The 26,666-nt window shown below is 36.9% G+C and overlaps 1 long non-coding RNA gene across 1 annotated transcript; it reads right to left on the reverse strand.

Moving 5' to 3' along the window:
* On the reverse strand, nucleotides 1-25,857 carry LOC105252406. The gene is made up of 4 exons (XR_889302.3): nucleotides 25,574-25,857; nucleotides 4,814-5,089; nucleotides 2,401-2,570; nucleotides 1-125 (listed from the first exon to the last, which is right to left on the reverse strand). It is a non-coding gene; the product is annotated as an uncharacterized LOC105252406 (long non-coding RNA).
* Nucleotides 25,858-26,666: the final 809 nt, after the last annotated feature.

A 26,666-nucleotide genomic window follows, 5' to 3' on the forward strand; every position in this document is an offset into this window, starting at 1 on the left:
AATTTATGTACAAAGCTTATGTTTAACCAGCGATGTCAAAAACGTGCCACACAGCTTCGATACTGACCCCTGCGTAGGATGCAGCACGACGTACTATAGCGCAAGGCCAGATGCTCGTGTAAGATCTATGAGAGAGATGCATAGAATTAATAAAATTTAAAATTAAAAATATGTAACATATTTGCGAGTTATGTATAAGGTTCTAGAAAATATCAAATTATATTTGATAGTAATGGAAATTAAACAGTTTTAGATAAACACGTAATAATGTATATAGTATGTACATTTTAAAAATATCTGTTTGAATTTTCTTAAAATAGTAGAAACTTTTCCTTAGAATCATATTTTTCCATGAAAAATACAAAAGGCTCTCAGTCATTGATATATTACGTTTTAAAAAGGAGATCATCGAATATACATACATTTGAAATACATGTCATATAATCTGTCATATTTTAATAAGTTTCACACAACATGATCGACAATTTTATTTATTGTTCATGGATTTATTTTTATGGGTCTTCACCTGAACCTGTCGTCGAATCGGCGAAGAAAAACCGGCACGCGTTCGAGTATATGTGTAACTGTATACCGTACAATCTCGTCGGAGGTAATAATCCATCGGAGGATTCCCCCTTACAGCACTATGCCCACTCAAATGGTCGTAGCCCGTGCTTTTATGCCGTCGTAAAAGCGCAGTAACAATTAATAAGTATCTCGTAAAAGCTATTGCCGTTGACACCTTTTTGAATGACAGGGGCGGGCTAAGATAGAGAGAGAGAAGGAGAGAAAGAGAGAGAGCACCGTCGTCGGCGCCCGTCAACATTCATGTTCTCTCCGTCAGATTTGTAAAAAGAAAGGACACCGGCTAAATAGCACGATGATTGTCCATAAATCTTATTTACGAATCGTTATTTTAAATAGACTGTTATGCCAACTATTCTATTCGAGCTACCTATCGCCTCTTCTGATATTTTAATGTCTCCTATGGTTTGCTCTTTATTAATGCGAAACTTAATGCGAAACTGCTACTATAAGTAAAGAAAAGGTAAAATATATAATAGCAGATTTTATATAGGCTTTTTGATATATTGTCAATAAATGCTTTTAATATTAACATATTTATTATCTCTTATATATTAAATTTTTTATTAATTATATGCATAAAATGTGTGATTTATATTCGCAGATTAAATTTATTACTATGTTTTTAATAATTGATGCTTGAAATGATTATAATTACGTGTAATTAAATCTGCATTTCCATTATTTTTGTAAAGATTCTTTACGAAAATATCAAGAGTGCCCTTTATTATTTTACGATTTTATATATGATATTTTAAAATAAAATAATTTAAGAGAAGAAACGAAAAACCAATATTCAAAGATATACAGTACGGATATTTTAAATTTAAAAATTCAATCTATTAGACAGTAGAAAAAAATATAAAAATTCCGAGAAATTCTCATTCTTTTCAATTCGAGAAATGATTGATTTGGCATGTAAATGTGAGCTGCTTTTCGCGCTTTCGACCGGAACGGATCTAAGATAAAACGCAGTAAATGTACATAACAGACAACAATTCCGAGCTGGCATTACGGCGTTTCACGAGTTGCGAAGGGAACAAGAGAACAGACTAGATAATATTACGCGGGCCGGATATAGAGAAACGGTAGCCACAAACCCGCGGTCGGGTTTGCGTCGTTACCTTAATTAAGTTACATGCTGGTCGCATTGTTCCGAATATACATATAAATGTCAGAGCGCAGAAGGTAGAAAGGAAATATTAAATAATTACAATAGGAGATAGTTTTCTCTCCTTGTCAAACTTTCGCATGACCGTTATATATATAATAATAATCTGTTAAACCCCTACAATATTATATAAAAAATTCACATTTTATAATTTATATAATTTATTCCGGAAAATGGAGCGTAAAGAGATCGCTTATTATTGCTATAAATTATTTGTCGTAAAAAAAACACGGGATGTATCTTATATCACGGGACAGAAAATAATATATAGTTCGTATATATATAAAATAATAAAGTAGCATTTTCGCGAGTTATTACCTTAGTACGCGTCCACATTATTCGGATTTAGGGAATAATTCGAGATATCGATGGAATAATTAATTATGCCCTACTGAATGGGATTGGATCGAGTATACCGGTGCTCTACGTCGACATTTCTGAGGGTTACGAACGAGGTGCGTATAGAGGTACGAGGGGTTGAGGCATCCGGGTGGCGCTAAGCCAGCTTTCTCAGCTGCGGAAGGAGTCGGCGGGGACGAAAGGAGAAAGGAGGGATGGAGGGCAGAGCAATAGCCTTTACGACTCGGCCATAGTATCAAACGATCTATCCTGCCATTAAGATAGTCTCAGAACGATTCGGTAACCTTTGGGTCCGTGGAAAGCGATACGCTATCGACTTCGTAGCTCGGCCGCGGCATTTTGTGAACGGATAAGGGAAGGGCGCTCTTTCCCTCTGCCGTTCGTCCATCCTTTCGCCCATCTTCATTTCGTCTTCATCCTCGGATGAAGGTGCCAATAAGGTTGACTGCTGTCTCTAGAAAAAAAAGAGAGATCTTATCTAGCTTTGCGATCTCCTCGATCAAATCGCGCGTTCTGAACTGATCTCTCCTCAATTCGTCAGCCAGTATTCGGATCGATTTTCGACTTTAATCGAGGCGAAATATTATATAATAATATATGCATCTCGAGATCTTGATACGCCATGAAAAAATAAAATCCAATTGGGTATATTTCATATCGGCATTTGAAAAATTTAATCGGAGATTCAAAAGTAATGCATTAGAAATTATGATAAAAAAATGTATGATATATGAGGTAAAATTCACAGCTAAATATCTTTGCAAATTTAAAAAGTAGCAATTTAGATGACCGCGTATCTCTGCAATGAGTCTAAAATGCGTGTTTTTTTTTGGCATTTGATAATACGCGAGACGTTCTTTAAAAAGTTTCTAAATGTCTACATCATAGACAGTACGTTAAAACGAGCCCTGCTGCTCATCAAAATAATTTCTTTCGGCATGAGAACGCATGGATATTATACAAAATGCAATACAAATGTTCGCCGAGAGGTGAATCCCGGGGTGGAGGAGGAGGGTGGTAGTCTGGAAGGGAGGATACCATGCATATACATCTAAGGGAATGGAGCGTCATGCGCCAAGAAAGTGGGGACAGGGCTTGCGCGGCAACGGTAGCTTGGGAAGCGCCGTGTTTGACGGGGGTTTTCCCCGGCGCGAGAGAAGAGGGGTACGGTACCGCGAGAGTTTCCAGGGTAGTCCAGGGGTGGAAAAGGGGTGGAATGGAATGGAATGGAGTCGAGCGTAGTGCCCGTAGGGCGAGGCGGTAGTGCCGAGGGGCCAAGGGGACCGAAGATTGATAATGCAATTCCAAGACTGCCATTATCCCCGTCCACCCGACTCGCTCCGGCGCTTCTATCTTTTTTGCTTCTGCGTTTCTCTTGCCCACTTCTCCGCCCCTCCGCCTCCCTCTCTCTCTCTCTCTCTCTCTCTTTCTTTCTCTCTACCGTCGTACGAGGACACGGGCGAGTTTTAGAAATGTTAACTCCATAAATGTCACGCCGTTCCTTTTTTCTTCGGAAAAGGAGAGGGCAGGTAGGTGGTCTGATGTACAATCTCGCTTATAACTGATAGAAGATATTATTCGCCGGAATTAACCGTCCCGGGTAAACGCTGAGTCATTTCAGGCTCATTACATTAGCTTTTTTATGATAACTTTGTTTTGCGACTAAAACGTGCCATCGACACTTTCAAGATTATTCATTATACTCGAGAAGTGAGATGAGAGAGAAGAGAAGAATTGGCAATTGTTTTTTTTTTACTAGTATTTTTCTAACTTGGAAGACAACGTAACGTAGAACCGAAGAAAACTCATCCTGAATCTTAATACCGGATATGAAAAGAAGCAATTCTAAAAGCCCGAGGTCAAGAGAAGCCCGAAGATTGATAATCCAATTTCAAAATTCCCATTATCTCCAACCATCCAGTTATCCCTCCGGGCCTTCTAGATCCTCCTAGCTTTTTCCTCGGGATCTTTCACTTCTGAACTTATCTTTTTCGAGAGGACGGTGAATTTCATAATCTTTTTCTTGCTATCGCAAAGTCTCTATGAAATATACGGCCCTTATTTTCTAGAAATGATTATAATGTGTGCAACTTTACGCGAGATGTCGCGAAATCTTTTCTGAAACATTCTCGGAGAAATATTCCTCGCGCGAAATATCTCTTTCGCCTTTCGTCTGATATCCTCTGGGAGATGCTGCCGTTGCCCTGGGAACCCCCTCGGAACCGTATTTTCTTGGCAGAAAAGCTCGCGTTTTCGCCTCGCTTCCCAAATCCCGCCAGGAAAGTTTTCGCCGACTGTGTGTTTGAATGGATGTTGAAGCAGAAAGCGAGGGGGTAGTCTACAGTACGTGCTGGTTGTGCAAGCTTTTCGCAAAATACGATTATAACGATAATTGTATCTGCCGAGTACCGAGCATTATATATCTTATTTATTCTTTCGTTATATTCTGTGATCGTAATGCAGATTTCGTCAAATCGAGACATAAATATAGAATGAAATACAAAATATGTGATCAATGACGTTTGCAAAAATACATTAATTCTGCAAATCGAATGCTCTTTTATAATTGTTATAACAAAAATTTTGATATACGTAGAATTTTGAAATAATTTTAAGATATCTTAAAATTCTTGCGCGAAAATTAATAGAGATTGTTGCGTTAAAAGACAAATAGAGTCAAGGAGCAACAAGAAGTACCTTTTAAGTTCTGTTTTGTACATCGAACGTTGTCAGCTGATGGCGAAGCTGAAGAGATTGAGACCTAACTCCTGCTGAGTACACGATGGTTGCACCATAATATTGCATCAGTTCATCGAGTTGCACTCTAGAACTACACGTGATATTGGCCTGTCGTTGCTCGGGCACTGTTCCTAGTTTCGCGATCTTGTTCTCTTCTCACCGATAAAGGTTAAGCTCAAAAGTCGTATGATAAAGTCGTATGACGAAGTCGTATGATGAAGAGCTTATCGCCATCTAAAACAAGATACGAATTAAAAAAGAATGAAGAGAAATGTTTATTATTAGTTTTAAAGGCTGGAAAAATTATTGATAAAAATGTTAAATATTTAAAAAAAATTTTCTCGGATCCTTTTATCTCTCTTTTCTGTTCATCGAAACTTTCATAACGTGAGAGAATCCTTTATTATAATGTAGATTGAATAAAAGAAGAGCTAGTTAAAATTATGCAAGTTTGAAAAATGATGCTATCTGCAAAGTCATATGTATTCATATATGTGCTTATTAACAGTTATACAGTAAAACAACGGAAGGCCGTAGAAACAGAAGAGTTTACCGGGAATAGCGGCGCATTGAGGAGGAGATAGGAAAGTGTTAATCCTACCGAGCAACTTTGCTGTAGGGAACTTGCACGCTCATGCCGAGAGGATTTCCATCCAATAAATTTGGAGCTTTGTATAAGCTTTCCACGCTTGAGTTTAAATCCCGGCGTTGGTACGGGCTTACGTGCAACTACGTTGGAAATGTTATATATCCGCAGTGGAAAACTCACTTTTCCATTGCTGTTTGTTAGAGGAGATGTTCGCAAGTCGAATAAAGATAATTTAATAGAGAGAGAAAAGCTACAATTAATACGTTTTATATAAACATTTTATAAAATTTAAGCGCAAGTTTCATCTTCTCCGAGTAATTTTTCTGTACAGAGCGATTAGAAAGTCGTCTAAATGATGTGATAATCGTAAAAACATCCTGGATTTTATCAGTTCACCGAGTATCTGAAAAATCTGCCGGTGGAGAGACGATATCATTGCGTATAGGTATTTATAGGCATAGGTCTGGTCGTCACCCTCTTATGCGCAAATACCTGGTGTGAGACTAGGCGGAGGGAAAATTTTCGTGATCTCTTCGTGTACGGCTCCCCGGGCGCCCTTTCAGTCCGAGGCGGGTCTCGCCTGGAACGCGTAACACGCATTTTTATCAAACGTTACGAGCACCGGAACGAGCAGGATGAAAACCAATATCTTACTACCGCATGGGAATTCGCTCCAATGCCGACGTACTATTTCCCGTCTGGGTTCGATCCCTTGTTTACATACCTTTCGTAATCATGCGGTCTTTCATCGGAACTTCCCCTAAAACGTTCAAGACGTATAAAAACGCTCGTACAATGGCAGAGTTGCGATGAATTTTGGAAGATAACGAATGCGAAAATTTGATCGATTATATCGATCATATTAGACGTGCGTAGAAAGTACGATAGAATTCAATGAGGTAAACTGACTTTCTCAAAAACGGAAGTTCATCCCTAAGAAGCCCCAAGGGAGTCATTTGCGTCGTTTATGATCCGATCCCTCATTTTTCCCAGAAGAAATCGCTTCCCTATTGCCATGATGAGATTCCGACTGTAATAATCTAGAGAACGGAAGCCATTTTGTCTGGTATGCCAATAATGTGGCCGATCATTATCTTGTTCTTGATTGCAAACCGTCGAAGCACATCGCGGATTTCATGATGTAGAGTCCCTCGTGCTGCTACGGTTCTTAATTTTTATCACTTGTACGACGTTTCATTTAATAATTGTCATGTATAATATTTTCTAGCACGATCATGATTTACTTAAATAATATATTTTTATCTCTAGAGTATAAAGTCATAATTCATCATGTATTTATATCTTTATTAAAATTTATTTTAGTATTTATTTACATTATTTATTTTATTTAATATTTATTTAAAATTATATATATTTATTTTATTTAATATTTATTTAAAATTATATATATTTATTTTATTTAATATTTAGTTATTTAAAATTAATTTTAATATATTAATGCCCAAATATAATCGTTTTTAAATGAAAAAGTTTTCAAGCGGAAATAAAAGCTACAATATTTGTAAAACACTTTTTAATAAAAAGCTTTTATTTCATGAATAATATGATATACGAATATATTTTGCAAATTTCATGTTTTTAAACATATATTTCTTTTTAAAATATATGTATAATTTAATGGCATTTTAATTTCGTTAAATTAATATTGAAACGCGATACGCGCCACGTTTTCTTGTATTGAAGAATTTTGTTGTGAATTCCAGCAGGAATTTAATGAGCTCGATCGGTATTCAATGTGTATCCTAATGAAGCTGATTTTATGACCTTTAGTCTATTCGCAAAAAGCAAAGCCAATTAATTATCCGGGTCATTCAAAACGCCTGGTAAGCGGCGTCTTTTATGTGGATTTGCTGATATCCGTATAATTTTACGAGGTACAAACTGGACTTTCCAACTGTAGAGTATGAATTATGCATATCATTAACAGGATCCATAATTATAACATGAACAATAAAATATATTACAACAAAAAATGTCTACAAGCTTAAGTGTGTAACAAATTAAAGTGACAAACATATTGAAAATTTTTCTTTCATTAAAAAAGTCATACACTCAATTAAAGTTTTCAAGTAGAATCATAATCTTTTTAAGACTATTAATAACTCAGTTTTTTTAATAAGTTGATTCTTTTAATAATTTTACATATAAAGTATTAAAATACAAGAGAAAAAAGAGAGGTGGTAATTAAAAGATAAATGTACAAGAATTACATAAAATTGCTTCGACATTATCTTTACCTTTTAATTTCAAAATTCTTGTCGCTCTAATTGTTTGCATATTTAAAACAGGCTTTTATTTGTAATATTTTTTATATTAATATTCAAAGTGTTCTAAAACTTGTACTTGCAATGTATACCTATAAAACGAACTTAAATCATTAAACGGCTATCATTTCCACGGCTGAGATATGTCTCTTAATTAAACGTTCGGCAAATAAAATTGTCAGCCATAGTAATTAGTTTCGCGATAATAAAATTTCTTGTGCCGTTAAAAAGTGACGTTTTACGAGTCATTTTACGGGAGTAAGTTCGTGATAATTGATTCAATCGGCAATGAATATTCAGTAGCGAATCACAGCTGGCAAGTATACCGAAACGTCGCGAATATCGCTTAGCATAAATTAAAACCGACTATGTTGCGAGAGACGAGTCATTCGATAAAATTTCCATGGGGATGGGAGTGTGTTGAAACGAACGATTGTCGATGGTCGAGCTAGTTCGGGAGATTACGAGTAACCTCTGGATCTAAGCAAGCGAATCAGGTAGAGGATACGGTCCGATAAACACCGCGCTACTCCACTAGAAAGCATTTCTCGCCCCGATATACAGCCTATCGTAAGCTCGGTCACCTATCGAGCAGCTTCATCTAAATGAAGCCATTTATTCCTGGCGAATTTGATTGCGATTACTTGCTTAGCAATACATAGCGACTCATGTTAGAGATTTACAAATTAGAACATTTGTCTCGCGTAATGGCAAATTCAACTACCTCTCCTTATCACTAGTTACTTCACGTTCTCAATCTCGATTTATATGTAAAGTAAATAAATGATAAAGCTGTCATGTTGCGTTTCGCGTAAAGCTTCTCTCCCACAGGAAGTTGTTAAAATTAAAATTTTTTACCTTCAATTCTTATCGCGCGAAATTTTTGATTAATTTTTGATGAAGACGATCTTTATCTCGTGATGAATAATTCTTGAAAAATATTTTACTCTGCATTCGCACTTGAAAACAACGCATATTTTTAAGACACATATTATGCCTCCTGAAACAGATTTATGCAGATCCCTTACGAGAGATATCGCTGCTGAATTAAATGTCTCATTTGATTTTAGCAGCGCGATATAATCGAATTCATTCGTCTTTGACGAATGGTAATATCAAGCATGAAACTATACTTTCGCCGTCGGGCAATTGGCTATTCGCGATACATCGTAAGATTAATATCGAAACTCGCGGTACCATATCACTTGGCGAGCATTCGCGTACATTGAGAGTTAATTCAACGCAATACTTTGCACTTTTATTGTACTTCGCACATCATAAGAGCCCAACGTCATTGGAAAATGTTGATGTGAAATCGCGAGCAGTCGTTATTGCGTCGAGAATTGAAGTGACATTACGATTTGCGAATCGCATTCCGCGAATTCTGTATGTTCATACAGCATCCACGTGGCACGGCATACATGTAAATTATACGTCACTATTTGCCTCTGGTTCGTGCCAACTTTGCGTCAGTGTCTAGAAGACAAGAGATCTCCTCTCGACCGACGGCTGTGTAAGAGCATCTGGGACCACATCTCCAACGCTTTTGGATGGCATGGTCGGGGTAGATTAGTGGAGGTGGAACACGTGTTCGATGCTCAGGGCGGACTTCACATCGTTGAACTACTACTACTACTACTACTACTACTGGGTGGTAGAAAAATAACAAGCGCGGGGCACGCGGATGGAGAGTATGTAAGACGTCGTTACGCACATCCGGCGCCGCAACCGAATTCGAATCCGAACTCACGAGTTTCGACACCCTCGCCGAGAGAGAGGGAGAGGGAGGAGAAAGGGAGAAAGGGTATTCCATCTTCCTTATATATAAGCGACTGCCAGGAGACCCTGTAAAAACGTCTAAATCACATCTACCGAGATATTAAAGTACCTTACGATGCGGATTCTCGTTTATTCCGCGCCCAACCCATCTTCCTCCTGGCAACGCACCAAATTGAAAAGCACAGATGCAAAGTTTCCTTAACTCGGACCTGGCTCGACTCGCAACTTACGGAGGAATATGTATTACGGCGAAGTAATCCAATCCCGGTAAACGTTACCGCGAGTTTCCATTGATTCATCGAACAATCTGCGAGAGAGCACTTCCGTTTGGAACGATCGGCCGGATTAGATGATTTTGAGTCGTTTCAATTTGGAAAAGCGTAGAAAGCACGGACTAAATTAGCTTTCGGCCTTTAATTCAACGCGCTGCGCCGACTACTCGACTCTTACACGTTATATATTGGTAGAATTCATGTAGTTTCCATTCTTTTCCACGGATATTTTTGACAATAATATATCGAAAATTTAACTTGCGCTTGAAAAATTGCAAGTCTACACGTCAATAATAATTATACTTTCACTTTTCTGTTTTGGTTTTAATTCAATTGATTCAAATTTTAATTGATACATTAAATTTGTATTTATAAAGAATAACAATTTTTTTTAAATGGCGTTTTTGGAAAAGAAATTTTCATCTTTCACATTCAGAATCAGACGTATCATTTATTCATCGATAAAACGAAGACTGTCTTATTCGATATATGAATCTTATTCGATGTCAGAGACGAAAAATAATTTCCAAATTGAAGAATACATTCGGTGTATTTCCCTTATTCTCTCAGCCGCCCTGCAGCCGGATCTCTTGAGAACGCCCAATGATATAATGGTTCTCATTAATACAAGTGGAAAGCTCGAGGGTCGAGGGGATTCTACGTACCGTGGTAGCGAGGAACCAGCAGCGTGCGGAGGTGAATTTATAATGAAAGCTGCGGAGTTGGACTTGGATTTGTGTGGAGGTAGGCTCACCTAACTTTGCCGGGAGAGGCAATTCAAAGAATCGACCGGCGAGTTAGACGATCGGCCAAGTGAAATGGTACAGCGCAACAACGAACCCAATCACCACGTGATCCGTATAATAGTCGTGTTAAAAGCTTTCTACCCCTCTCGCATGGCCCTCCTTCATCCACGGCGATATCCCACGGGTGAAATTGCAGATAATAAACGTTTATCTATCGTATTTTACTCCTTTGTCCCGCGGGCCACCGACGCGTAATGAGCACAGGAGCTTTAAATAATGTGTACATGTGTGTGTGTACCATTTAAATACCAGATGTAAATTTGTATCGGGCAATCGTTGTGCAACTGTAATACAACTACATCTTAATTAGTTCTGGAGAATAGAGGGTAGTTTAATAAGACTTTACGCGATCGATGTGATCGCTTGGCACGCACGCGAAATCTAAAACGGGAAATTGATTAAGATAATCATTCTCTAACATGATTATAATAGAAAGAAGGAAATATTTATTGTTTTATTCCTGGTATTAATAATTGAATGATTTTTCGGAGAAATGCACTTATACGTATTGCGATAAAAATTTCCATCTTATTAATACTCTTAGAAATGTAATTAAATGTATAGAAATTCATAAGATACGCGACTCGAAATTTCATCAATATTCTTTTCTTTTTAATGTCTATAAAATCACACTTGTAGGATAATTTCATTCATAAAATAAAGTAACGAAAAAAATATATATAAACAAAAATAATCTTAAAATAAATTTAAGGCCGCTATAAAAAACCACAATTAACCTAAAGCATTTTAATCAAATGGAACAAATCAAAATTATTGACGTTTCCTAAATCTCTTCGCGCGATTTAATTTAGCCTTGTAATTTTTATAAATCAGTGAAGTAAGGAAAAGCTCGTCTTTCCAAATCACGTTCTCCATTTGTAAAGAGCCGTTTAGTCTTGATGTTGTTGCGGGAGGCTGGCAAAGCGGAAGACGTTCGTCTTCATCTTTTCTCCGCAATCGCGCGAGTTCTATATGTTGGGAAACATTCATAAATCATATTTCATTGCGGAACGTAAATGTATACGCAGTTGTTCGTGGAGAGTAGAAGAGAGAGAAAGAAAGAAATAAGCGAAAGAGACTGAGAGACGCGGAGCCTTCGTGGCGCATCAGCATTCAAAGTGCTCGGTAGAAGGAGGGCGCGGCTCTTCAGGGCAGAAGAGGAACAAAAACCTCCCGAGAGAGCGGGATGTTGCATTAATATTTATACGCGAAAAGAGGGGCTGTGTTGCGCGGAAGGACGGAAGGATGAGATCCCGGAGGTAGGAGAGAGAGGGTCGAAATGAAATGCAAATGCCTTAACGAGCCACTGAGGGACTACCGGGGTAACATCCTAGCCACGGTCACGAATGTACCTGCCTCTCATCAACACTTGCGTTATAATACGCTACGACACTACGTCACTGTCATCGCGCGCCGTACACGTCAATTCGTCGATTGTCTTTCTATCTGCATTTTTTTTCCCAAAGATTCCTCGACATCCGATTCATTTCGGATCGCCCTAACGATAAACCGAGAAGATTAATGACAAGAATAATGACTTCCCGTATAATGGCGTACCTGCATCTTCCTGTCGAGGGCACAATGAGGGAGAACGACCAAAGACGGTTGTATATCAGAGTTACGACTAAGAAAGCTTTACTCGTACCTAAATACGCAACTAGATCTTCATTACGAGGGGAAGCGAATTTCGCCAGCTTCCAACGCACTTAAGTGATGTGGATGGTTTCGCGAGAGATGAGTTATATTCGATAGTAAACTGAAATTTCGCACATGATACTTCGAGATCTCGTTCATTTCCTAACGATATTAAATGCGATATTATTTTATATAGCTTATTAAATCACAACAGAGGGAAAGGCGTCGGTCCGATATAAGCGAATTCGTCTTTAAAATTTTCACACGACTCTCATAATTAAAAAACCCTTCCGAAATTTCTCCATCTGACAGCGAGATAAATCTCTCGTTTCCTGAACAGCATCATTCCGGCATCGGCACGCGTCCAGCTCGTCCAATTAAGCGTGATGTAGTAGCAAAACATTTAATCTGTCATTTGAATACGCAATGCCCAGCTGCATAGGCGCTGTCTGCATATCTAAGACCCTCCGCGGGGCAAAAACCACGAACGAAATGAAAGATGCCAGAGAGAGGAGGAAGTCGAGGAGAAGAAGGAAGAGGGGAAAAAAAAGGTAGAAAGAAAGTAAGATGGAAGCGGATGTATGTCGGGCACGTAGCCGCGGGGATTGCCTCGATGTGCCATAGAGGCAATCATGCTGGCAATGCAGAGGCCCATCTTACCGCGTTACCGTCCTGCATATAGCTACCCCCGAGCTATTCCGTATATATTTACTGTCTCCGTGCTTCCACAAACTGTGTTTCCTTTACCGCTCTCTCGTTCTCGCTCGCCATTACGCTCCGTACTTCTCCGTTTCTCTCAGCACGCTTTTTCAAGGAAATACCTACCGTGAGATACGGCGCGTATTATTAGTCACACAGATTTCATTAATATGCCATCTATTTAGAGAGCTTATTATTGTTATTATTGTCATCTTTTTTTTTTCAAATAAGACTTGCAACGCATTTGCGTTCTTCGAATATAAAATAATAAATAAAAAAATGATATCTTGTAATATCTTTTTATATGCATTTTGTACAGATCGTTTCGATCGAGTTAAGCATATTTATGCGACGCGTTATATTCTGCTATAAAAAAAAATACAAGCAAACGTAATGATTCGTACATCATCGATATGGAGGGTCCGTTATTTAAAGTTTCGTGAGTCAAATTGAAGGAGTTTCAATATAACCCACCCTTCTGCAGAAGCGAGGGATTTAGAAGACTGGTATTAGTAAGTCGCGAGGGTGATTCCAGCCAGGTTCTCTATGGCAAAAGCTGGCGGCACGAGGCGGCGGTAGCTCACCGGCGTTTCATTAGCGGAAGATGCTCCCCGCGGAGATGGCGGGGCAGAGAGCGAAGCAGTTTGCCTGGCTTCGAACTGGAAGAAGGAGGTGGAACAAGGCGGATAGAGGCGGGAAAGCGAGATTAGAATCCTGTGCATGGTTGGCAACGCATATATCGGATAATAACTCATGTCTTCAACATGCGAGAGTGTCCTCCTTTGGAAATATAACGCGAAATGTATCTGTCATTGGGATTGCGCTTCCCCCCATTCGTTCGATATTTCTCGATGAGAGAGAGAGAGATTGAACCGTAGAAAATTATGATAATTCTTAACGCGACTTGAAAACATTTGTATTTCAAAATGTTTCGCAATAACAATGACAATGATTTATTTCTAGCGATATATCTTAATCGAAAATATTTGAATCAAATATATGATAAGAAAGGAATGATGAGAATGTTAATATCCATCTTTTAATTTTTCGAGAAGAAATTTTTTTATATTTATATATTTATAGAAATATTTTTATATTCTTTATATTTATTTTTTTATTTATATTCTTTATATTTATTTTCTTTATATTTATTTTTCTTAATAAGCAATCAAGCAATTATATGGTACTTTGATTGTCTCGCCAGAGTTAGTTCATAATTAACCAAAGCACTTACGGCTAATTACTTCAGTGTATCCATATTAAGCAACCATTAAGGATACGAATACGCCATTCCATAATTTATATGACTATTATTCCCGCGATATGTAATTCATCCTCCGGTAATATGTGCAAATTAAACCTCCCTTCGGTCATCAATAATTGATTATTTCATTGTATAGCTTCTCGGATATTTTCGCAGTCGTATATCGAGCGACTTTAATCCGAGCTTTCGGATCCTCGCGCGACACTATGGCGCCAATGACATTTACATCCTCGCGAACCGACGAGACAAAAGGGGGAGCGGATGGTCGAGATACGTCAGCGAAATCGCCACGAGCCGCAGTGGTCGGCATTCACAGGGTTCCATGACCGTCGGGTTCGGCCGTTTCGCAGTAGCATAAATGAGAGGCAAGATTAAACCGGGGGTGATGTATGGTATGTGTTGCTTTACACACGGCCAACCGCTACCATTTTTTCAACTCGCTGTTTTTTCAAGCCCTGCTCTCTACCTCTACCTAGCCATCTACGGAAGAAGGTTTAGGGAGAGAGGAGAAGGGGAAGTAAACATGTGAAGCTGTTGGAACAATAGATAGGGTCGAGTGTACAAGGCAATGCGATATACGAAAAGAGAAGTGGAGGAGAGACTCAACAAGCCCAATGGTTAAATGACAGAATTATCTAATCAAAAAGAGAAGCGATGTAGATAGCAAAAAAAAACAATAATTATATTCATGCACATATATAATATATAATCTTATGCAAGAATAATGTGTCAATTAAAAGCATCAAATTAACGAAGCGTGCTAAATCTATCGCATATATATATACGCCTATATTAATAAAGATTGCAACAAAGTGATGAGAAGAAAAGGAGCTGAAAGCAAAGTGAAGAATAACGCATAAGGCTTTCGATACGCGTGAGTTAAAACTAGCTGCACGCATCGCGCGAGCGGATCACAACTATACATGGAGGAATTATTGTCGGGCTGGAGGGTATTCATATACATGTCGGCTCGTGTGGGATTAACTTGTACCGTGTAGGGGCGTCCGCCGCCCGCGTACAAAGGCTCCTCGTAAGTTTCACGAGATACCTGGCAACGAGAATTACGATCTTAGTAGCGAAGGATTCTACGGCACGAGCACATTAGTTTCCTCGGCGTCTTGCTGCTGGCCTCTCGCCTACGTCTACCAGACCTTCCAGAGGTCTGGCGAACCGGATTGGTCCAGCTGCATCTTTTACTTTGTCCAGGATGCACGTGACAATAACTCTATCTCCTCTCCTCGATATCTCAGTAAAAACGATTACATAGATTCGAGAAGCAACGGGATATCTCCTTCTTGTGAATACGTAAGATATGAAATCGTGATTAAAATAAGGGTGTCACACTTGCTTAACTAGATAATGTGAAACAAAAGCTTAATTTATTCTTTTATACATTTATTATTTTTATCTTGTCGTTCTTCTCTTATTTATCTCGTTCAATTTTTACACATTTATATATATTATCTTTTATATTAATATATATATATATGTTATATATTTTATTTTTTATTCATTTATAATCAATAATATATTAAAAATAATTTGCGAACGCACATGCGTATATGAATTAATTAATTATAAACTTTGGGAGAACTCTATACGGATATATGCGGAGAGAGAAAATGAATTTCATTAGATGCTTACATTGATTTAACTAGACTTGTACCTGTGTGTCCTGTTCGGTAAAAAAAAATGCTCCCAACATATCTTCATGAAGGCAAAATTTAACGCGGCCATTATGCAGAACGAGTTTTATTGGCAGAGTCTCAATCCCAATTCCCAGGGATAGCTAACTGGTCGAATGGCAAAGCCAAACAAACCTTATTTATGTCTCAATTAAAAACGGGAATGGGATGCACCCTCGATGGAGCGACTCCAGACAATAAAGCAGTCGAAAGAGGGAAGTTGGACGCGAGAGGAAGAGGAGGAATAGAAGGATGGGATAGAGGAAGGGTCAGAGAGAATGGGCGAGAGACAGGGAGAGATGCGAGGAGACGTCTGAGAGGGATAGAGAATCCCAAAAAGGATCGGGGATGGAGACGGAAAGCCGTGGACTGTTGAACGTCGACCTCTGGGTTCTGCGCTCTCCCGGTCTATGGCCGCTACCGGGCAAGAGGGACGCGAAATGCCATCGGTTCTGGCTTACGGATCCACCGTATATCCGAAACTGAACTAAATACACCGAGGGGACACCGAGGTACCGAGGAGATAACGAGCGAATTCGTGAAACGGCCATAGATCAGGCGGCTTAATTATCTCCACGCATCGCTGCCTACCCCTTCTAATCGGCGTTCTACACCCGCATTCGTCCGGAAGCTGGTCCCTCTTCCAGCCAATCCGCGAACGTCGACTCCTCCGGTACATAAAGTAGAATTTATCGTTGTAAAGCCGAATTAGAGTATACATAAGCAAATGTATCATATATTCGTGTGTCGCAATTACATACTCTGATGCACTCTGATGTCGTTCAAAGTTTTTACTCAAGTTAAATGCGTTTTTTTAATCAAGTTTTTACTCAAGTTAAATGCGTTTTTTAAATAAAACGCATATAGAAACTATCAATTAATTTTATCAATTAATTTTAATCTTTCTTGTAACTAAACTTTCTTGTAACTTCTATCAACTAATCCTTCGATATTTATTTTATGTTAAGTAATCTAACGGGAAATATAAAGATTTCAAAATGTGCGAATTTATTTCTTATCTTTCGCGATGTCGATACCGCGTTGTAAAAAATATCGCGTCATCCTGCAATTCCATTTGAAAAGTTGATGCGAATCAAATATGTAATGTCCATACAAGCATACAACATATCGCGCCGTCGTCTTTATTTTACGCAAGTATCACGAAGAATCTCAAGTTTATTCCCACTTCGGCTGTATGTTTGTACGCAATAAGATATATTGATATTCCTCCCGTCTAAACCCTTCTTTTCCACCCCTTTCCATCGCCGCCGCCGCCGGTTCCGGCACGGCACCAACCCTCGTTCCTTTTTATCTCCGTAGAGTTTCCACCCCATCAGCCTCACCCTCGGAGCCCCCGCCACCCCATCGCATCCCCCATTCCCCCCTCATCCTCATTCCGCTACCGGCGCAAACCGACCCACCCCGACATCGTCCCAGCCAACCCCCCCAACCCTCCAACGAAGCGCCACGGCAGTCATGGCGGCAGTTACGGAATCAATAAAAGTGGTGCTCATGCGCCTCAACTACCATCGCTACTGCCGTCCGCTGCCACCTCCCTCTTCGCTTTCCCTTCTCCCCGTCCAACGACTTCACTGCCGTTTCAACCCACCCTTCTCTCTCGCTCTTTTTCTCGCCGTTGTCCTTTACTTTACCTCGCTCTCTCTCGCTTCCTCTTTCGTCGCTCTTCCCTGCCCTCCCTCCGCACCACCAACGTGCACCGGGATCCCTCTCGCCACTGCTATGGATTTCGTTCTTTCCCCTCAACCTACGACTTTGAATCGCGCCAACTTCCATCTCCCCTTCCCTTCCTCCCCCTTCCTTCTTGATGTATCCATCCTTTTTGAAACTACGGCTAAAACTATACAACGAGCACGCTCTGTACCGGGTGACTCGGAACATATATATAATCTTCTTTCATTATTTCTTTCATTATGTTGAGGTAGTGTAGCGCAAAACACTCGAATATTTCCAAGGTATACAATTTTCAAACCGTACCATGGAAGATTTATGTCGGAAACTGTCCCTCTCTCTTCCGCGGGGAGAGATATTCATCACGTGTCGCTTTCGAATATCGATCATGCTTGAATTCGGCATGAATATATCGAAACCCTACTAATTTACATTGAAATTGGTTCAATCGTCTCCAATTTATTCAAGCGCAATGCAACGTACCAATGACGAATGGAGAGAGAATTATGTATGTATAACATATGTATTTAAATTTGACAATGTAAGAGAGAAATTTATATGTATATATTTAAATTTGCTGGGAAAAATGTTTCCCTCTTGTCAGATAAAATAATGTGGAATGTGAAATCGGAAAAAATTCGCGATTTACGCTATACGCTACGAGAAACGTCATTGCTGCGCAATTTATGAAAAACTACGCGCACACGCTGCAATAAAAATATAATATAAAAAAGATTTACTTTTTTCATGTCGCGCATTTATTTTGCGCAAAACAACAACAACAAAAGAATTATGCGAGCGAACGTATATACTTTTAGATAAAATTTATGTAAAATATACATCTCATTGTGAGTGAATTATTCAGAAAGGAACGTAAACATTTGTAAATGTCAGGATGTTTAAACCGGTGCCCACAACGAGATCTCCCGAAACGCTCTCCGTTAATTTCACGGATATCTGATTAATTAACTGGAATCGCGAGCAGATTGATATATCAGGATGATCGATCATTTTCCATTATCCCGATAAACAGAGCAATTCCGCGTCGGTTCGTAGGTTTTCCCGATGTAGTGCGGGATGCTGCGGCCAGGTAATGTCGGGATAATGTCTCGCATAAACTGCGGCGAGTCACATGTACGACAACGTGGGCGTATACGGTTGAAAATAAAGCGTAGCGTTGCAATATATACGCAACCTCGTTATACGCTCATCACGGTCTATACCGAAGTAGAAAAACGTTGGCAAGCGTGTCCGCCATCTCGGATCTTCATTGTTTTCGAATATGTTGTAGAATGATTCGAGGATTAAGAGACATGCATTTTTTATAAGCTCGACCGTATAAATCTGATTCCATGGAAACGTCATCTAAATTGTGACATATATATATTTAAAAAAAACGTTTTAAACAAAGAGCATTTCAAGTCATATACGCGATACTCAGTTAAAACAATTATTTTAAAACAGTTTTACGTATACCTCATTTTCGATGATATTTATTTAATTAAATATCAATTTATAGTTTCAAGACAATTTCAATTTGTTTTAATATATATAAATGAATATTGAGAAAAAATGCATATCTCTTATTTAAAAATATTGCAAGTTCACCAAAATTAGAAAAGAATACTTGCAAATATTTTTTTAGGAAAATTGGCTATCCATGAGATATTTTAATATCATTTAGAGCGCGACATTTATTTTACATTTCTCGGAAAGAAAAGAGCTGACAAAAAAATTTCAATTTAATGGCGCTTCGACACGTTAGGCTATCTGATCTCTTTCGGCATTAACGAGACGATGATATAATTTTATAATTTCGTATTAATAGCGAGCCGCTTCATCCGCAGTACAAATTAAGTGTAGTGCTTGTACGGCATAATTACATCACATGTAAATTTTTTAGAATATACAATTTGCATAATGTAGTCATCTGTACGTTCCAATTAGCGTATAATTGAAAGACTTACATGTTCGCCGGAAGGTAAATTATCTCACGAGCGGTATACATTTTACGGGATCACATTTTTACGTTTTTCTCTATATTAATATTATCTATCAGCGGCATAATGTATATTCGTACCATGTACTTTGCGCTTCGCGTAACGCCTAGTGCCGTAATTGATACAACAGATCCCCCTAATTAGACGAAACACATCCCCTTCTCCCGGATGATAAAAAAAAACGTCCCGCTTCAAAAGAGAGGCGGCTTTATTAACATAAATCTTATTTGACGAAAAAGAAAGGGAGAGAGAGAGAGCGAAGCTTTATCATTTCGCCTCGCGCGGTGCGAATAGGTCGCGTTTTACGGATCATCTCTGGTAAATAGCTCTTTGCGGAAATCCTCGTGTTGCAGGAAGCACGGAAAGAATGCTTAGCCCGGAGAGGTCGAAACGGACGACCCTTTCACGGCGAATGGGTCGTACTCTCGAGCGAAATAGGCCATAGCTGCAGCAACCAATGGGCAATGCAACCCTGCCCAAGTATAGCGTGCATGTCTCTGTGCACGTATAGCTCGCGGACACGGCAAAAGGGTACACACGACACACGGCAAGTGTACAAGTATACGTATACGCGGGAGGGCGATCGTACGGCGCGCGATACGACTAGAGAGGTTTTATCTTACGTTAGAGGCAACCCTCTCTCCTAGGGGCTTCCGGCGAGGAGTCCGTGCCAGCCGCGTGCGCCTCCATCTCGAGGCGATAAATGCTCCTCTGCGTTAAACGCAAACGAAAATCTCAGCCACGTGATTCATAAATGATGCAGATCTAGCCTACCGGTTTATCAGCCGGCGACAAGCCTCGCCTTCTTTTTACAGCTCTCGCGACTAGTTAACATCTTTGGAAATGTCCTCGTTTTTTTTCCTTCGGTCGAAATCTTAAGGAGAAATCGTGATTTTTAGTGCCGTGGTTTTAATTTATGATGTTTGTATCCTCCAAGTATCTACACCTACGTTTATAATATATAATTGGTGGACTTTGAGTTTAAAAGAAATCGTATTAATGCACATGTAAACACCGAGAACGAAGCAATCGAATTTACAATAATGTGCGCGATAAAAAGATACGAGTTTTGTGCTGTGCATGTTGACTTTTCTTTTCTCTACGCACGCAGCGGTTTAAAAGTAAAATAAGTTCTGAATAATTCAAACGTTGCACAGGGTGTATATAAATTCATAACGCGCGAAACTTAACTATAATCAGTAACAAAATTATGCGCAAGGATTCCGTCTCTCATTTACATCGTGGACGTTCGAAACTTTAGCATTTAAATAACTCGCGTACATACGGAAGACTAGTGTAATACTTAACATACGTACATGTCGAATCGATGTATCTAATGTTACCGGTATTTATCGCGCGTGCGCCTATCCAAGCTTTATCTCATCAATGCAAATTTTAAATAGCATCGAAATTATTCGTACGATAATTAATCGTAGCTAATGAGCGCTTTTCTAAATCGATGATTGTACTCGCGAACATCTGATTTTTTCGCAGACTCCCAGGTAATCATATGTTAAAATAAGCCGAGTTACTAGTCAAGGCTATAACTACTACATCAACGAGAAAGGGATATATCTCCTTTATATATTTTCTATGTATTTGTTTGTTATTTGAAAAATATGTTTGCTGGAATTTATTATTAATTAGCTAGCATCAGTTCTTATGTGTTACTTTACTGATTTAGCGCAACCATTTTGCAAGAAACTACTTTATTATGAGACAGCGGGCTAATTATGAGACAATCGACTATAAATGGTAGATATCCTCTTATACTTATATTATGATATTATTGTAATATCGTTTTTTTACCGTCTCATAGCGTCGGTTTACAAAAAAAAAAAGAAATAAAAGTCATATTTATCTACAAGTTCTTATTTTCAAGACAGAAAATATATTTTGCATTCAAATATATTCACAAATCGAAAAAATACTTTAAAGGATCTTTTAAATTATTTCTTAATCTATATTCTTACAAAAAATGTATTACAATAATAATGTATATTCAATTTATTTCTTTTTATTTATTTCACTACGCAGTTTTATCGCTATAAATTTAAGAAAAAATTGAATAATTATATGTATTATCGCTAAATAGAAATTTCTATAACTAATTAATAATTCTATAACTTTAATTAATTCTCCTTATATACACGTATAACTTTTTATATAATTTTATATAATTTTTCTACATTTTTTGTAAGATTATAAGATTAAGAAATAATATAAAAGATGAATGATTACATTGGAAACTACATTTCCAATTTAGAAAAATTCCTATCTAAATAAAATCTAATAAAATTTCTTTACATTTGAATGCTTAGTGGAACAGGTGTGACAATATCGTAATTTACAAGAAAGTCAAAGATCGAAGGTTAAAAGAATAAAAAAAAAAACAATTCTCAGATTCGAAAAAATCACGCCAAGAGTTATTATAGACTTAAATAATCAAAGAAACATTGTTCCTGCAAGCGAAGGCTAAAAAAATCCACAAAAGGGCTTTTACGCAACGTTTTCTACTTGCATTGTTCTCCCTTGAACGGTTTTTTATCGCACCAACGTAGCTACCCGCCACGAAATATAACCTCGACTTTTTTACGGCAATTTTAGCGGATGCTGTTGACTTTTTTACAATGATGTTTTTATGACAATGTATTGTATCTCACCAAACTTATCAGAGGGATGAAGCAAATTGCCTAATATACGCAAGGTCAGGTATCCCATCTGATTAATATTACCGTGAAAATGCATTTTTTTCTCAATGTTTCTTACCTTCGAATTTGTTTTCGAAACGAAGATGATCGCATTCGCGTTAAAACTACATTATGTGTCTACGTATTTACGAGAAAAAAAAACGACACAAATTCTGTAACTTTTAAACAATTATTTACGATTATATATATGCTCTCGTTTGCTATAAATTAAATATAAACTAGGTATATAGTGATAAATCTTAACCCAAATTAATTATAAAATATACATTTATATTTATGTGTATTCGCATCTGAATAATTTACTAGAGCTTTATAGAAATATTTTAATAGACATCATATTTTTGACAGATTTGTTACAAAGAAAAAGTTCAAATCAAAATTTTGGTACACCCGTTATGTTACCTATACACGAATCAACCTGTATAGAAGAACGTGATAGGTCGTGATAGGATGCCGCGAGATGTATAGGCAATCTTGCAAATGAGAATCGTGAGTAACGGCGAACATTAGCGCCGTCTGCACCACTATACCCTGCTGTAAAGAGGAGCGTGTCTGTAGCTAAAAAGTGTATGCGCGTTTAAGTATACAGACTTCTTCTAGATAATAGCCTGCTCTATTGGTATATTTTCTTATACCATCGCCTATAGACCACTATAATTTGCGACAAAATTCGGGCAAGGTTTCCATTTGTATTGTTTCGTGTCGTATAAGAAAACATTTGAATAAGTAAAATATATAAAATATGTATATTAAAATATGCATTAAGACATGTGACACATAAAATTATAAGTAAAATTATATCTTGAATTTTGTCACGAATTATAAATTGTTTAAGGTGGATTTAAGACGGAGAGAATGGCTTACAAAAAATATTCTGTATTTTTCTATATTTTTCTATAATTTTATACATTATAGAGTTTTGTTTATAGATAAATATTATGGCTATATTTTTTATTGTTATCTAAGCATTTATATTTTATGTAACTCATTGAGGTATAAATTGACATTAAAATTAAGGAGAAATATAACTGCGCGAAATTTTTTTATGTGCTCTTGAGACACTAAAGCCAATGATTTAGCGGTTTTTTTTTAAGATTAGACAAGAGGAATGTTTGTAATTAAACTTGATTAATTGGGGAAATTTTTAGTATTTTTACACACAAAACGGAAAAAGATATTAACGAATGTTTATGAAAATCCTGAATATCACTGGTCACAAGTCTTTATACGATAAAAGGTATTTCAATGACACGATAGCGTCAAAACGTTAAACGGTTATCAGCGTTTCACGTCCAATGAAATTCTGGAGTAAATTATGCGCCACAGTGATTAATTTCATGCTGAATATAAGAAATTAATCATTCAAGTTTCGCACTCTAAATGACATTGCAATTATTTATAACAAATATCAGAAATTTATATGTTTGCTTCAAATCGATATACTTGTTTTCCTGTACGTATTGTCGCTTATGACCCGAGATATTTTTTGTACTTTTAGTGAAATAAATAAATCTTAAATAAAAGGAAAAGAAGGGGATTCAAAGTAAATTTTTATTTTTAATGTATTATAAAATATACTAATTAAATATCCTATTAAATATACTAATTGCATACTTAATATATACTGTTTAACAAAATTAAATATTTTGTAATATATTAAAAGTAGACATTTTTTTCTCGCTTTCTGATCATCGCGTTTCGGCTCCTATTTGCCATCTTTGCCACTTTTAATTGGTAATAAATCTTTTTTATTTTTTTTCCGACACACATAAACGTACACGCATCATTGGCGAATACAAACGCGAACTGTGTATATAATGATTATCACCTACAAAAAAATATTGCGACTAAACTAGACGGAAGTAACAGTGCCATCTCGTAATTATTATAGTTCGCCGCAACTGCAAACTCTCTTGTCGTCGGCTAGCAAGTAATTACTACCTCAGAAACTCTACGTTACTTTTGGTGCTAGCTTGCATCACAAAAACCTCTCAGTCCTTCCGCATGGAGAGTTTGCACTTATGGGTAGGACACGTCCATGATAATACTATGAACAGGAGATTCAAGGGAAACCGTAATGCACGAACAATGTTTCGGTAGAGTATCATAGGATTCTCCTGTCTTGACTCATATGTATTTCTATGAAAAGTATTTCGTGCTATTTTTTTATCTTTCTCCGATTACATTAAAATATTATATAGGAATATTATATAGAAATTTTGCCAAATATATGCACATAAATTTAAATGTGCTATTCTTGAAAAATATGTATAAATGCCATTAATTTTTTAAATTAATTATTTTTATGATTATATAAATATACAAAAATGTATAATTAATAAGAATATAATATAATATAATTAATAAAACGTTAAGCAGTAATTTTTAAAGCAATTATGCCAAGAAAACCTATGTGTCATACTTAGATTTATTTTTATGACAGTGTCGATATTATCTTCAATCTCGACAAAAAATAGACAGGAAAATCATTGACTGGCATTTCTGTCCGCGAAGATATTAATCATATCGAAAAACGGGGAATTGACGAGAGATCGCATCTTCGATATATTGTTAAGACATAATCGGATATTAAAGCCCATATCGAGCTACCGTAGCGCTACTGCATGCAATTAATTTATAATTGGCTCATTTTGTAATCTTAATTTAATCTATCGCCATTTGCGGCGCTTCGTTACGATCTGCAGCGTTTAAAGACCTTCATCATATGTCGCGCAGTCTTATTTCGCAACACTATAGGCAAGGCACGTATCCGCAATTCACGATATAATAATAATAATTTTAAGTCATCACGCGTGATGGAAATAAAAAATTCGTCACATAAATAACTTGTTGATAAGCATATGCAGTGGCGTGTGCATATTACTCTTTCCACGACCATTAATTGGATATTTCGAAATTATTAAATGCTTCTACCAATTAATAAAAAATTAATATTAAAAATGGAAATATATCCTCACGTAGCATGTATTATTAAAGGGAATAAAAATTTAATTATATATAATCATTATTTTTAAAGATATTAATTATTTTGAATATTTCTCTCTTTAACTAATCTGGATATATATTTTATAATCTTTATACAAATTTATTTTATGAAATATATATATATATATATATATATATATATATAAATTATTAATTATAAATATTTTAAGATGGGAGAAATCTTCAATATTTTAGTTTGTGTATTTTCTACATGATGTAAACTAATAAATCACTACTCAGATAAGGACAAGCAATTAATTTCGCAAATAAGAAAATATAAATTAATAAAATCACTCACCCCATGGTCGCTCGCCGTCGCTCGACATCTCCCCGTGCGTCTCTTCCTTCTCTTCTTATCCTTTGCTTATCCCTTGCTGTCTCTTCACATGGCACTCACACACTCACTCGCAGAAATATCATTAATAACGATCGACAATCTACTTTGTAGCATACTTTCGGCGCACATTTTAATCACACACGATACTCATTTTATTTTATATTAAATTGATTATAAGACACGTAATCGCGAAAGAATATTCACTGGTTATAACCTTCAAATATTTATAGGCAACGGTCGTTCGATATCACTTAGTACTTGTCGCGATCATACTTTGAGAGATAATAATAAACGGAGCGACGCGAGGCGCTACGTTCCCCCTCCCAGCCGAATGACAAGGTATGTAAACAATTATATACCATTCGTCGCAAGGTGAGCGCCGTGTAACGATAAAAAGCTGTTGAAAGATAAAATATTTAACAAGACGAAATATTTAACTACTATAAAATAAATTTTCGCGAGTTATTCTATATTCTTTATATTTGTCAAATTAATTATTACATAATGTGAGATAGTAAAATACTATATAATTCGTACATGTATTATTCATTGGAGATACCGTGTAAATTCGTTCATACGATTTTTCAGTGTTATATTTAGGTAAAATTGTAATGTTCACCTCGTATATAAAATAAAATGCGTAATATATGCGGTTAAAAAAATACGTTGTAAAACGTCGGACAATCTTCATCTTCGGCTGACATCTTTGGCGTAACTAATTATCATAACTATTGTATTTTCTAATTATCATAACTATTGTATTGTGTAAATAAGTGTCATGTGAGTGTCTCGAGGAAGACAGGCAGGAAAAGACAAACAAAACAGGAAAAAAAATTTAGGAGATATCGACGACAGACTAATCGTGCGAGCAACTTATAATTTTGGTAATTTATTGTCCGTAATTTATAAAATTAATTGTGCGCTTAACTTCATATTGTATAATTTATATCATTGTATAATATATGGCGTGCAAAATAAAATTTTGTAAACAGAGATCTCTTGTTCAAAATTCTAAACTATTTAATGATAAATATTATAATAATAAAATATTTTT

Source organism: Camponotus floridanus, unplaced genomic scaffold (assembly GCF_003227725.1).
Source record: "Camponotus floridanus strain SB8 unplaced genomic scaffold, Cflo_v7.5 scaffold31, whole genome shotgun sequence".
NCBI classification, from domain to species: domain Eukaryota; kingdom Metazoa; phylum Arthropoda; class Insecta; order Hymenoptera; family Formicidae; genus Camponotus; species Camponotus floridanus.